Below are 16,121 nucleotides of genomic sequence, written 5' to 3'. Positions count from 1 at the left end.
TAGGTGTTCGAGTGTTCGAACCGTAATGCGCAACAAATGGTATGGAAACCCCGTATTTACATATCTGCCACTGTGCAGGAGAATCCGTATAGGTGTTCGAGTGTTCGAACCGTAATGCACAAGAAATGGTACCGAAACCCCGTATTTACATATCTGCCACTGTGCAGGAGAATCCGTATAGGTGATCGAGTGTTCGAACCGTAATGCGCAAGAAATGGTATGGAAACCCCGTTTTTACATATCTGCCACTGTGCAGGAGAATCCGTATAGGTGTTCGAGTGTTCGAACCGTAATGCGCAAGAAATGGTACCGAAACCCCGTATTTACATATCTGCCACTGTGCAGGTGAATCCGTATAGGTGTTCGAGTGTTCGAACCGTAATGCGCAAGAAATGGTACGGAAACCCCATATTTACATATCTGCCACTGTGCAGGAGAATCCGCATAGGTGTTCGAGTGTTCGAACCGTAATGCGCAAGAAATGGTATGGAAACCCCGTATTTACATATCTGCCATTATGCAGGAGAATCCGTATAGGTGTTCGAGTGTTCGAACCGTAATGCGCAAGAAATGGTATGGAAACCCCGTATTTAGATATCTGCCACTGTACAGGAGAATCCGTATAGGTGTTCGAGTGTTCGAACCGTAATGCGCAAGAAATGGTACGGAAACCCCGTATTTACATATCTGCCACTGTGCAGGAGAATCCGCATAGGTGTTCGAGTGTTCGAACCGTAATGCGCAAGAAATGGTAGGTAAACCCCGTATTTACATATCTGCCACTGTGCAGGAGAATCCGTATAGCTGTTCGAGTGTTCGAACCGTAATGCGCAAGAAATGGTACGGAAACCCCGTATTTACATATCTGCCACTGTGCAGGAGAATCCGCATAGGTGTTCGAGTGTTCGAACCGTAATGCGCAAGAAATGGTATGTAAACCCCGTATTTACATATCTGCCACTGTGCAGGAGAATCTGTATATGTGTTCGAGTGCTCGAACCGTAATGCGCAAGAAATGGTACGGAAACCCCGTATTTACATATCTGCCGCTGTGCAGGAGAATCCGTATAGGTGTTCGAGTGTTCGAATCGTAATGCGCAAGAAATGGTATGTAAACCCCGTATTTACATATCTGCCACTGTGCAGGTGAATCCGTATAGGTGTTCGAGTGTTCGAACCGTAATGCGCAAGAAATGGTACCGAAACCCCGTATTTGCATATCTGCCACTGTGCAGGAGAATCCGTATAGGTGTTCGAGTGTTCGAACCGTAATGCGCAAGAAATGGTACGGAAACCCCATATTTACATATCTGCCACTGTGCAGGAGAATCCGCATAGGTGTTCGAGTGTTCGAACCGTAATGCGCAAGAAATGGTACGGAAACCCCATATTTACATATCTGCCACTGTGCAGGAGAATCCGCATAGGTGTTCGAGTGTTCGAACCGTAATGCGCAAGAAATGGTATGGAAACCCCGTATTTACATATCTGCCACTGTACAGGAGAATCCGTATAGGTGTTCGAGTGTTCGAACCGTAATGCGCAAGAAATGGCACGGAAACCCCGTATTTACATATCTGCCACTGTGCAGGAGAATCTGCATAGGTGTTCGAGTGTTCGAACCGTAATGCGCAAGAAATGGTATGTAAACCCCGTATTTACATATCTGTCACTGTGCAGGAGAATCCGTATAGGTGTTCGAGTGTTCGAACCGTAATGCGCAAGAAATGGTACGGAAACCCCGTATTTACATATCTGCCACTGTGCAGGAGAATCCGCATAGGTGTTCGAGTGTTCGAACCGTAATGCGCAAGAAATGGTACCGAAACCCCGTATTTGCATATCTGCCACTGTGCAGGAGAATCCGGATAGGTGTTCGAGTGTTCGAACCGTAATGCGCAAGAAATGGTACGGAAACCCCATATTTACATATCTGCCACTGTGCAGGAGAATCCGCATAGGTGTTCGAGTGTTCGAACCGTAATGCGCAAGAAATGGTACGGAAACCCCATATTTACATATCTGCCACTGTGCAGGAGAATCCGCATAGGTGTTCGAGTGTTCGAACCGTAATGCGCAAGAAATGGTATGGAAACCCCGTATTTACATATCTGCCACTGTACAGGAGAATCCGTATAGGTGTTCGAGTGTTCGAACCGTAATGCGCAAGAAATGGCACGGAAACCCCGTATTTACATATCTGCCACTGTGCAGGAGAATCTGCATAGGTGTTCGAGTGTTCGAACCGTAATGCGCAAGAAATGGTATGTAAACCCCGTATTTACATATCTGTCACTGTGCAGGAGAATCCGTATAGGTGTTCGAGTGTTCGAACCGTAATGCGCAAGAAATGGTACGGAAACCCCGTATTTACATATCTGCCACTGTGCAGGAGAATCCGCATAGGTGTTCGAGTGTTCGAACCGTAATGCGCAAGAAATGGTATGTAAACCCCGTATTTACGTATCTGCCACTGTGCAGGAGAATCCGTATAGGTGTTCGAGTGTTCGAACCGTAATGCGCAAGAAATGGTACGGAAACCCCGTATTTACATATCTGCCACTGTGCAGGAGAATCCGTATAGCTGTTCGAGTGTTCGAACCGTAATGCGCAAGAAATGGTATGGAAACCCCGTATTTACATATCTGCCACTGTGCAGGAGAATCCGTATAGGTGTTCGAGTGTTCGGACCGTAATGCGCAAGAAATGGTACCGAAATCCCATATTTACATATCTGCCACAGTGCAGGAGAATCCGTATAGGTGTTCGAGTGTTCGAACCGTAATGCGCAAGAAATGGTACGGAAACCCCGTATTTACATATCTGCCACTGTGCAGGAGAATTCGCATAGGTGTTCGAGTGTTCGAACCGTAATGCGCAAGAAATGGTATGTAAACCCCGTATTTACATATCTGCCACTGTGCAGGAGAATCCGTATAGGTGTTCGAGTGTTCGAACTGTAATGCGCAAGAAATGGTACGGAAACCCCGTATTTACATATCTGCCACTGTGCAGGAGAATCCGCATAGGTGTTCGAGTGTTCGAACCGTATTGCGCAAGAAATGGTATGTAAACCCCGTATTTACATATCTGCCACTGTGCAGGAGAATCCGCATATGTGTTCGAGTGCTCGAACCGTAATGCGCAAGAAATGGTACGGAAACCCCGTATTTACATATCTGCCGCTGTGCAGGAGAATCCGTATAGGTGTTCGAGTGTTCGAATCGTAATGCGCAAGAAGTGGTATGTAAACCCCGTATTTACATATCTGCCACTGTGCAGGAGAATCCGTATAGGTGTTCGAGTGTTCGAACCGTAATGCGCAAGAAATGGTATGGAAACCCCGTATTTACATATCTGCCACTGTGCAGGAGAATCCGTATAGGTGTTCGAGTGTTCGAACCGTAATGCACAAGAAATGGTACCGAAACCCCGTATTTACATATCTGCCACTGTGCAGGAGAATCCGTATAGGTGATCGAGTGTTCGAACCGTAATGCGCAAGAAATGGTATGGAAACCCCGTTTTTACATATCTGCCACTGTGCAGGAGAATCCGTATAGGTGTTCGAGTGTTCGAACCGTAATGCGCAAGAAATGGTACCGAAACCCCGTATTTACATATCTGCCACTGTGCAGGTGAATCCGTATAGGTGTTCGAGTGTTCGAACCGTAATGCGCAAGAAATGGTACGGAAACCCCATATTTACATATCTGCCACTGTGCAGGAGAATCCGCATAGGTGTTCGAGTGTTCGAACCGTAATGCGCAAGAAATGGTATGGAAACCCCGTATTTACATATCTGCCATTATGCAGGAGAATCCGTATAGGTGTTCGAGTGTTCGAACCGTAATGCGCAAGAAATGGTATGGAAACCCCGTATTTAGATATCTGCCACTGTACAGGAGAATCCGTATAGGTGTTCGAGTGTTCGAACCGTAATGCGCAAGAAATGGTACGGAAACCCCGTATTTACATATCTGCCACTGTGCAGGAGAATCCGCATAGGTGTTCGAGTGTTCGAACCGTAATGCGCAAGAAATGGTAGGTAAACCCCGTATTTACATATCTGCCACTGTGCAGGAGAATCCGTATAGCTGTTCGAGTGTTCGAACCGTAATGCGCAAGAAATGGTACGGAAACCCCGTATTTACATATCTGCCACTGTGCAGGAGAATCCGCATAGGTGTTCGAGTGTTCGAACCGTAATGCGCAAGAAATGGTATGTAAACCCCGTATTTACATATCTGCCACTGTGCAGGAGAATCTGTATATGTGTTCGAGTGCTCGAACCGTAATGCGCAAGAAATGGTACGGAAACCCCGTATTTACATATCTGCCGCTGTGCAGGAGAATCCGTATAGGTGTTCGAGTGTTCGAATCGTAATGCGCAAGAAATGGTATGTAAACCCCGTATTTACATATCTGCCACTGTGCAGGTGAATCCGTATAGGTGTTCGAGTGTTCGAACCGTAATGCGCAAGAAATGGTACCGAAACCCCGTATTTGCATATCTGCCACTGTGCAGGAGAATCCGTATAGGTGTTCGAGTGTTCGAACCGTAATGCGCAAGAAATGGTACGGAAACCCCATATTTACATATCTGCCACTGTGCAGGAGAATCCGCATAGGTGTTCGAGTGTTCGAACCGTAATGCGCAAGAAATGGTACGGAAACCCCATATTTACATATCTGCCACTGTGCAGGAGAATCCGCATAGGTGTTCGAGTGTTCGAACCGTAATGCGCAAGAAATGGTATGGAAACCCCGTATTTACATATCTGCCACTGTACAGGAGAATCCGTATAGGTGTTCGAGTGTTCGAACCGTAATGCGCAAGAAATGGCACGGAAACCCCGTATTTACATATCTGCCACTGTGCAGGAGAATCTGCATAGGTGTTCGAGTGTTCGAACCGTAATGCGCAAGAAATGGTATGTAAACCCCGTATTTACATATCTGTCACTGTGCAGGAGAATCCGTATAGGTGTTCGAGTGTTCGAACCGTAATGCGCAAGAAATGGTACGGAAACCCCGTATTTACATATCTGCCACTGTGCAGGAGAATCCGCATAGGTGTTCGAGTGTTCGAACCGTAATGCGCAAGAAATGGTACCGAAACCCCGTATTTGCATATCTGCCACTGTGCAGGAGAATCCGGATAGGTGTTCGAGTGTTCGAACCGTAATGCGCAAGAAATGGTACGGAAACCCCATATTTACATATCTGCCACTGTGCAGGAGAATCCGCATAGGTGTTCGAGTGTTCGAACCGTAATGCGCAAGAAATGGTACGGAAACCCCATATTTACATATCTGCCACTGTGCAGGAGAATCCGCATAGGTGTTCGAGTGTTCGAACCGTAATGCGCAAGAAATGGTATGGAAACCCCGTATTTACATATCTGCCACTGTACAGGAGAATCCGTATAGGTGTTCGAGTGTTCGAACCGTAATGCGCAAGAAATGGCACGGAAACCCCGTATTTACATATCTGCCACTGTGCAGGAGAATCTGCATAGGTGTTCGAGTGTTCGAACCGTAATGCGCAAGAAATGGTATGTAAACCCCGTATTTACATATCTGTCACTGTGCAGGAGAATCCGTATAGGTGTTCGAGTGTTCGAACCGTAATGCGCAAGAAATGGTACGGAAACCCCGTATTTACATATCTGCCACTGTGCAGGAGAATCCGCATAGGTGTTCGAGTGTTCGAACCGTAATGCGCAAGAAATGGTATGTAAACCCCGTATTTACGTATCTGCCACTGTGCAGGAGAATCCGTATAGGTGTTCGAGTGTTCGAACCGTAATGCGCAAGAAATGGTACGGAAACCCCGTATTTACATATCTGCCACTGTGCAGGAGAATCCGTATAGCTGTTCGAGTGTTCGAACCGTAATGCGCAAGAAATGGTATGGAAACCCCGTATTTACATATCTGCCACTGTGCAGGAGAATCCGTATAGGTGTTCGAGTGTTCGGACCGTAATGCGCAGGAAATGGTACCGAAATCCCATATTTACATATCTGCCACAGTGCAGGAGAATCCGTATAGGTGTTCGAGTGTTCGAACCGTAATGCGCAAGAAATGGTACGGAAACCCCGTATTTACATATCTGCCACTGTGCAGGAGAATTCGCATAGGTGTTCGAGTGTTCGAACCGTAATGCGCAAGAAATGGTATGTAAACCCCGTATTTACATATCTGCCACTGTGCAGGAGAATCCGTATAGGTGTTCGAGTGTTCGAACTGTAATGCGCAAGAAATGGTACGGAAACCCCGTATTTACATATCTGCCACTGTGCAGGAGAATCCGCATAGGTGTTCGAGTGTTCGAACCGTATTGCGCAAGAAATGGTATGTAAACCCCGTATTTACATATCTGCCACTGTGCAGGAGAATCCGCATATGTGTTCGAGTGCTCGAACCGTAATGCGCAAGAAATGGTACGGAAACCCCGTATTTACATATCTGCCGCTGTGCAGGAGAATCCGTATAGGTGTTCGAGTGTTCGAATCGTAATGCGCAAGAAGTGGTATGTAAACCCCGTATTTACATATCTGCCACTGTGCAGGAGAATCCGTATAGGTGTTCGAGTGTTCGAACCGTAATGCGCAAGAAATGGTAGGGAAACCCCGTATTTACATATCTGCCACTGTACAGGAGAATCCATATAGGTGTTCGAGTGTTCAAACCGTAATGCGCAAGAAATGGTACGGAAACCCCGTATTTACATATCTGCCATTGTGCAGGAGAATCCGCATAGGTGTTCGAGTGTTCGAACCGTAATGCGCAAGAAATGGTATGTAAACCCCGTATTTACATATCTGCCACTGTGCAGGAGAATCCGTATAGGTGTTCGAGTGTTCGAATCGAAATGCGCAAGAAATGGTATGTAAACCCCGTATTTACATATCTGCCACTGTGCAGGAGAATCCGTATAGGTGTTCGAGTGTTCGAACCGTAATGCGCAAGAAATGGTACCGAAATCCCGTATTAACATATCTGCCACTGTGCAGGAGAATCCGTATAGGTGTTCGAGTGTTCGAACCGTAATGCGCAAGAAATGGTATGGAAATCCCGTATTTACATATCTGCCACTGTGCAGGAGAATCCGCATAGGTGTTCGAGTGTTCGAACCGTAATGCGCAAGAAATGGTATGGAAACCCCGTATTTACATATCTGCCACTGTGCAGGAGAATCCGTATAGGTGTTCGAGTGTTCGAACCGTAATGCGCAAGAAATGGTATGGAAACCCCGTATTTACATATCTGCCACTGTACAGGAGAATCCGTATAGGTGTTCGAGTGTTCGAACCGTAATGCGCAATAAATGGTATGGAAACCCCGTATTTACATATCTGCCACTGTGCAGGAGAATCCGTATAGGTGTTCGAGTGTTCGAACCGTAATGCACAAGAAATGGTACCGAAACCCCGTATTTACATATCTGCCACTGTGCAGGGGAATCCGTATAGGTGATCGAGTGTTCGAACCGTAATGCGCAAGAAATGGTATGGAAACCCCGTTTTTACATATCTGCCACTGTGCAGGAGAATCCGTATAGGTGTTCGAGTGTTCGAACCGTAATGCGCAAGAAATGGTACCGAAACCCCGTATTTACATATCTGCCACTGTGCAGGTGAATCCGTATAGGTGTTCGAGTGTTCGAACCGTAATGCGCAAGAAATGGTACGGAAACCCCATATTTACATATCTGCCACTGTGCAGGAGAATCCGCATAGGTGTTCGAGTGTTCGAACCGTAATGCGCAAGAAATGGTATGGAAACCCCGTATTTACATATCTGCCATTGTGCAGGAGAATCCGTATAGGTGTTCGAGTGTTCGAACCGTAATGCGCAAGAAATGGTATGGAAACCCCGTATTTAGATATCTGCCACTGTACAGGAGAATCCGTATAGGTGTTCGAGTGTTCGAACCGTAATGCGCAAGAAATGGTACGGAAACCCCGTATTTACATATCTGCCACTGTGCAGGAGAATCCGCATAGGTGTTCGAGTGTTCGAACCGTAATGCGCAAGAAATGGTAGGTAAACCCCGTATTTACATATCTGCCACTGTGCAGGAGAATCCGTATAGCTGTTCGAGTGTTCGAACCGTAATGCGCAAGAAATGGTACGGAAACCCCGTATTTACATATCTGCCACTGTGCAGGAGAATCCGCATAGGTGTTCGAGTGTTCGAACCGTAATGCGCAAGAAATGGTAGGGAAACCCCGTATTTACATATCTGCCACTGTACAGGAGAATCCATATAGGTGTTCGAGTGTTCAAACCGTAATGCGCAAGAAATGGTACGGAAACCCCGTATTTACATATCTGCCATTGTGCAGGAGAATCCGCATAGGTGTTCGAGTGTTCGAACCGTAATGCGCAAGAAATGGTATGTAAACCCCGTATTTACATATCTGCCACTGTGCAGGAGAATCCGTATAGGTGTTCGAGTGTTCGAATCGAAATGCGCAAGAAATGGTATGTAAACCCCGTATTTACATATCTGCCACTGTGCAGGAGAATCCGTATAGGTGTTCGAGTGTTCGAACCGTAATGCGCAAGAAATGGTACCGAAATCCCGTATTAACATATCTGCCACTGTGCAGGAGAATCCGTATAGGTGTTCGAGTGTTCGAACCGTAATGCGCAAGAAATGGTATGGAAACCCCGTATTTAGATATCTGCCACTGTACAGGAGAATCCGTATAGGTGTTCGAGTGTTCGAACCGTAATGCGCAAGAAATGGTACGGAAACCCCGTATTTACATATCTGCCACTGTGCAGGAGAATCCGCATAGGTGTTCGAGTGTTCGAACCGTAATGCGCAAGAAATGGTAGGTAAACCCCGTATTTACATATCTGCCACTGTGCAGGAGAATCCGTATAGCTGTTCGAGTGTTCGAACCGTAATGCGCAAGAAATGGTACGGAAACCCCGTATTTACATATCTGCCACTGTGCAGGAGAATCCGCATAGGTGTTCGAGTGTTCGAACCGTAATGCGCAAGAAATGGTAGGGAAACCCCGTATTTACATATCTGCCACTGTACAGGAGAATCCATATAGGTGTTCGAGTGTTCAAACCGTAATGCGCAAGAAATGGTACGGAAACCCCGTATTTACATATCTGCCATTGTGCAGGAGAATCCGCATAGGTGTTCGAGTGTTCGAACCGTAATGCGCAAGAAATGGTATGTAAACCCCGTATTTACATATCTGCCACAGTGCAGGAGAATCCGTATAGGTGTTCGAGTGTTCGAATCGAAATGCGCAAGAAATGGTATGTAAACCCCGTATTTACATATCTGCCACTGTGCAGGAGAATCCGTATAGGTGTTCGAGTGTTCGAACCGTAATGCGCAAGAAATGGTACCGAAATCCCGTATTAACATATCTGCCACTGTGCAGGAGAATCCGTATAGGTGTTCGAGTGTTCGAACCGTAATGCGCAAGAAATGGTATGGAAACCCCGTATTTACATATCTGCCACTGTGCAGGAGAATCCGCATAGGTGTTCGAGTGTTCGAACCGTAATGCGCAAGAAATGGTATGGAAACCCCGTATTTACATATCTGCCACTGTGCAGGAGAATCCGTATAGGTGTTCGAGTGTTCGAACCGTAATGCGCAAGAAATGGTATGGAAACCCCGTATTTACATATCTGCCACTGTACAGGAGAATCCGTATAGGTGTTCGAGTGTTCGAACCGTAATGCGCAATAAATGGTATGGAAACCCCGTATTTACATATCTGCCACTGTGCAGGAGAATCCGTATAGGTGTTCGAGTGTTCGAACCGTAATGCACAAGAAATGGTACCGAAACCCCGTATTTACATATCTGCCACTGTGCAGGGGAATCCGTATAGGTGATCGAGTGTTCGAACCGTAATGCGCAAGAAATGGTATGGAAACCCCGTTTTTACATATCTGCCACTGTGCAGGAGAATCCGTATAGGTGTTCGAGTGTTCGAACCGTAATGCGCAAGAAATGGTACTGAAACCCCGTATTTACATATCTGCCACTGTGCAGGTGAATCCGTATAGGTGTTCGAGTGTTCGAACCGTAATGCGCAAGAAATGGTACGGAAACCCCATATTTACATATCTGCCACTGTGCAGGAGAATCCGCATAGGTGTTCGAGTGTTCGAACCGTAATGCGCAAGAAATGGTATGGAAACCCCGTATTTACATATCTGCCATTGTGCAGGAGAATCCGTATAGGTGTTCGAGTGTTCGAACCGTAATGCGCAAGAAATGGTATGGAAACCCCGTATTTAGATATCTGCCACTGTACAGGAGAATCCGTATAGGTGTTCGAGTGTTCGAACCGTAATGCGCAAGAAATGGTACGGAAACCCCGTATTTACATATCTGCCACTGTGCAGGAGAATCCGCATAGGTGTTCGAGTGTTCGAACCGTAATGCGCAAGAAATGGTAGGTAAACCCCGTATTTACATATCTGCCACTGTGCAGGAGAATCCGTATAGCTGTTCGAGTGTTCGAACCGTAATGCGCAAGAAATGGTACGGAAACCCCGTATTTACATATCTGCCACTGTGCAGGAGAATCCGCATAGGTGTTCGAGTGTTCGAACCGTAATGCGCAAGAAATGGTATGTAAACCCCGTATTTACATATCTGCCACTGTGCAGGAGAATCTGTATATGTGTTCGAGTGCTCGAACCGTAATGCGCAAGAAATGGTACGGAAACCCCGTATTTACATATCTGCCGCTGTGCAGGAGAATCCGTATAGGTGTTGGAGTGTTCGAATCGTAATGCGCAAGAAATGGTATGTAAACCCCGTATTTACATATCTGCCACTGTGCAGGTGAATCCGTATAGGTGTTCGAGTGTTCGAACCGTAATGCGCAAGAAATGGTACCGAAACCCCGTATTTGCATATCTGCCACTGTGCAGGAGAATCCGTATAGGTGTTCGAGTGTTCGAACCGTAATGCGCAAGAAATGGTACGGAAACCCCATATTTACATATCTGCCACTGTGCAGGAGAATCCGCATAGGTGTTCGAGTGTTCGAACCGTAATGCGCAAGAAATGGAACGGAAACCCCATATTTACATATCTGCCACTGTGCAGGAGAATCCGCATAGGTGTTCGAGTGTTCGAACCGTAATGCGCAAGAAATGGTATGGAAACCCCGTATTTACATATCTGCCACTGTACAGGAGAATCCGTATAGGTGTTCGAGTGTTCGAACCGTAATGCGCAAGAAATGGCACGGAAACCCCGTATTTACATATCTGCCACTGTGCAGGAGAATCTGCATAGGTGTTCGAGTGTTCGAACCGTAATGCGCAAGAAATGGTATGTAAACCCCGTATTTACATATCTGTCACTGTGCAGGAGAATCCGTATAGGTGTTCGAGTGTTCGAACCGTAATGCGCAAGAAATGGTACGGAAACCCCGTATTTACATATCTGCCACTGTGCAGGAGAATCCGCATAGGTGTTCGAGTGTTCGAACCGTAATGCGCAAGAAATGGTATGTAAACCCCGTATTTACATATCTGCCACTGTGCAGGAGAATCCGTATAGGTGTTCGAGTGTTCGAACCGTAATGCGCAAGAAATGGTACGGAAACCCCGTATTTACATATCTGCCACTGTGCAGGAGAATCCGTATAGCTGTTCGAGTGTTCGAACCGTAATGCGCAAGAAATGGTATGGAAACCCCGTATTTACATATCTGCCACTGTGCAGGAGAATCCGTATAGGTGTTCGAGTGTTCGAACCGTAATGCGCAAGAAATGGTACCGAAATCCCATATTTACATATCTGCCACAGTGCAGGAGAATCCGTATAGGTGTTCGAGTGTTCGAACCGTAATGCGCAAGAAATGGTACGGAAACCCCGTATTTACATATCTGCCACTGTGCAGGAGAATTCGCATAGGTGTTCGAGTGTTCGAACCGTAATGCGCAAGAAATGGTATGTAAACCCCGTATTTACATATCTGCCACTGTGCAGGAGAATCCGTATAGGTGTTCGAGTGTTCGAACTGTAATGCGCAAGAAATGGTACGGAAACCCCGTATTTACATATCTGCCACTGTGCAGGAGAATCCGCATAGGTGTTCGAGTGTTCGAACCGTATTGCGCAAGAAATGGTATGTAAACCCCGTATTTACATATCTGCCACTGTGCAGGAGAATCCGTATATGTGTTCGAGTGCTCGAACCGTAATGCGCAAGAAATGGTACGGAAACCCCGTATTTACATATCTGCCGCTGTGCAGGAGAATCCGTATAGGTGTTCGAGTGTTCGAATCGTAATGCGCAAGAAATGGTATGTAAACCCCGTATTTACATATCTGCCACTGTGCAGGTGAATCCGTATAGGTGTTCGAGTGTTCGAACCGTAATGCGCAAGAAATGGTACCGAAACCCCGTATTTGCATATCTGCCACTGTGCAGGAGAATCCGTATAGGTGTTCGAGTGTTCGAACCGTAATGCGCAAGAAATGGTACGGAAACCCCATATTTACATATCTGCCACTGTGCAGGAGAATCCGCATAGGTGTTCGAGTGTTCGAACCGTAATGCGCAAGAAATGGTACGGAAACCCCATATTTACATATCTGCCACTGTGCAGGAGAATCCGCATAGGTGTTCGAGTGTTCGAACCGTAATGCGCAAGAAATGGTATGGAAACCCCGTATTTACATATCTGCCACTGTACAGGAGAATCCGTATAGGTGTTCGAGTGTTCGAACCGTAATGCGCAAGAAATGGCACGGAAACCCCGTATTTACATATCTGCCACTGTGCAGGAGAATCTGCATAGGTGTTCGAGTGTTCGAACCGTAATGCGCAAGAAATGGTATGTAAACCCCGTATTTACATATCTGTCACTGTGCAGGAGAATCCGTATAGGTGTTCGAGTGTTCGAACCGTAATGCGCAAGAAATGGTACGGAAACCCCGTATTTACATATCTGCCACTGTGCAGGAGAATCCGCATAGGTGTTCGAGTGTTCGAACCGTAATGCGCAAGAAATGGTACCGAAACCCCGTATTTGCATATCTGCCACTGTGCAGGAGAATCCGGATAGGTGTTCGAGTGTTCGAACCGTAATGCGCAAGAAATGGTACGGAAACCCCATATTTACATATCTGCCACTGTGCAGGAGAATCCGCATAGGTGTTCGAGTGTTCGAACCGTAATGCGCCAGAAATGGTACGGAAACCCCATATTTACATATCTGCCACTGTGCAGGAGAATCCGCATAGGTGTTCGAGTGTTCGAACCGTAATGCGCAAGAAATGGTATGGAAACCCCGTATTTACATATCTGCCACTGTACAGGAGAATCCGTATAGGTGTTCGAGTGTTCGAACCGTAATGCGCAAGAAATGGCACGGAAACCCCGTATTTACATATCTGCCACTGTGCAGGAGAATCTGCATAGGTGTTCGAGTGTTCGAACCGTAATGCGCAAGAAATGGTATGTAAACCCCGTATTTACATATCTGTCACTGTGCAGGAGAATCCGTATAGGTGTTCGAGTGTTCGAACCGTAATGCGCAAGAAATGGTACGGAAACCCCGTATTTACATATCTGCCACTGTGCAGGAGAATCCGCATAGGTGTTCGAGTGTTCGAACCGTAATGCGCAAGAAATGGTATGTAAACCCCGTATTTACGTATCTGCCACTGTGCAGGAGAATCCGTATAGGTGTTCGAGTGTTCGAACCGTAATGCGCAAGAAATGGTACGGAAACCCCGTATTTACATATCTGCCACTGTGCAGGAGAATCCGTATAGCTGTTCGAGTGTTCGAACCGTAATGCGCAAGAAATGGTATGGAAACCCCGTATTTACATATCTGCCACTGTGCAGGAGAATCCGTATAGGTGTTCGAGTGTTCGGACCGTAATGCGCAAGAAATGGTACCGAAATCCCATATTTACATATCTGCCACAGTGCAGGAGAATCCGTATAGGTGTTCGAGTGTTCGAACCGTAATGCGCAAGAAATGGTACGGAAACCCCGTATTTACATATCTGCCACTGTGCAGGAGAATTCGCATAGGTGTTCGAGTGTTCGAACCGTAATGCGCAAGAAATGGTATGTAAACCCCGTATTTACATATCTGCCACTGTGCAGGAGAATCCGTATAGGTGTTCGAGTGTTCGAACTGTAATGCGCAAGAAATGGTACGGAAACCCCGTATTTACATATCTGCCACTGTGCAGGAGAATCCGCATAGGTGTTCGAGTGTTCGAACCGTATTGCGCAAGAAATGGTATGTAAACCCCGTATTTACATATCTGCCACTGTGCAGGAGAATCCGCATATGTGTTCGAGTGCTCGAACCGTAATGCGCAAGAAATGGTACGGAAACCCCGTATTTACATATCTGCCGCTGTGCAGGAGAATCCGTATAGGTGTTCGAGTGTTCGAATCGTAATGCGCAAGAAGTGGTATGTAAACCCCGTATTTACATATCTGCCACTGTGCAGGAGAATCCGTATAGGTGTTCGAGTGTTCGAACCGTAATGCGCAAGAAATGGTAGGGAAACCCCGTATTTACATATCTGCCACTGTACAGGAGAATCCATATAGGTGTTCGAGTGTTCAAACCGTAATGCGCAAGAAATGGTACGGAAACCCCGTATTTACATATCTGCCATTGTGCAGGAGAATCCGCATAGGTGTTCGAGTGTTCGAACCGTAATGCGCAAGAAATGGTATGTAAACCCCGTATTTACATATCTGCCACTGTGCAGGAGAATCCGTATAGGTGTTCGAGTGTTCGAATCGAAATGCGCAAGAAATGGTATGTAAACCCCGTATTTACATATCTGCCACTGTGCAGGAGAATCCGTATAGGTGTTCGAGTGTTCGAACCGTAATGCGCAAGAAATGGTACCGAAATCCCGTATTAACATATCTGCCACTGTGCAGGAGAATCCGTATAGGTGTTCGAGTGTTCGAACCGTAATGCGCAAGAAATGGTATGGAAATCCCGTATTTACATATCTGCCACTGTGCAGGAGAATCCGCATAGGTGTTCGAGTGTTCGAACCGTAATGCGCAAGAAATGGTATGGAAACCCCGTATTTACATATCTGCCACTGTGCAGGAGAATCCGTATAGGTGTTCGAGTGTTCGAACCGTAATGCGCAAGAAATGGTATGGAAACCCCGTATTTACATATCTGCCACTGTACAGGAGAATCCGTATAGGTGTTCGAGTGTTCGAACCGTAATGCGCAATAAATGGTATGGAAACCCCGTATTTACATATCTGCCACTGTGCAGGAGAATCCGTATAGGTGTTCGAGTGTTCGAACCGTAATGCACAAGAAATGGTACCGAAACCCCGTATTTACATATCTGCCACTGTGCAGGGGAATCCGTATAGGTGATCGAGTGTTCGAACCGTAATGCGCAAGAAATGGTATGGAAACCCCGTTTTTACATATCTGCCACTGTGCAGGAGAATCCGTATAGGTGTTCGAGTGTTCGAACCGTAATGCGCAAGAAATGGTACCGAAACCCCGTATTTACATATCTGCCACTGTGCAGGTGAATCCGTATAGGTGTTCGAGTGTTCGAACCGTAATGCGCAAGAAATGGTACGGAAACCCCATATTTACATATCTGCCACTGTGCAGGAGAATCCGCATAGGTGTTCGAGTGTTCGAACCGTAATGCGCAAGAAATGGTATGGAAACCCCGTATTTACATATCTGCCATTGTGCAGGAGAATCCGTATAGGTGTTCGAGTGTTCGAACCGTAATGCGCAAGAAATGGTATGGAAACCCCGTATTTAGATATCTGCCACTGTACAGGAGAATCCGTATAGGTGTTCGAGTGTTCGAACCGTAATGCGCAAGAAATGGTACGGAAACCCCGTATTTACATATCTGCCACTGTGCAGGAGAATCCGCATAGGTGTTCGAGTGTTCGAACCGTAATGCGCAAGAAATGGTAGGTAAACCCCGTATTTACATATCTGCCACTGTGCAGGAGAATCCGTATAGCTGTTCGAGTGTTCGAACCGTAATGCGCAAGAAATGGTACGGAAACCCCGTATTTACATATCTGCCACTGTGCAGGAGAATCCGCATAGGTGTTCGAG

Source organism: Camellia sinensis, chromosome 4 (assembly GCF_055761805.1).
Source record: "Camellia sinensis isolate YWXY chromosome 4, ASM5576180v1, whole genome shotgun sequence".
Taxonomy (NCBI): Eukaryota; Viridiplantae; Streptophyta; class Magnoliopsida; order Ericales; family Theaceae; genus Camellia; species Camellia sinensis.
Note: the sequence above shows the minus strand (reverse complement) of the source record.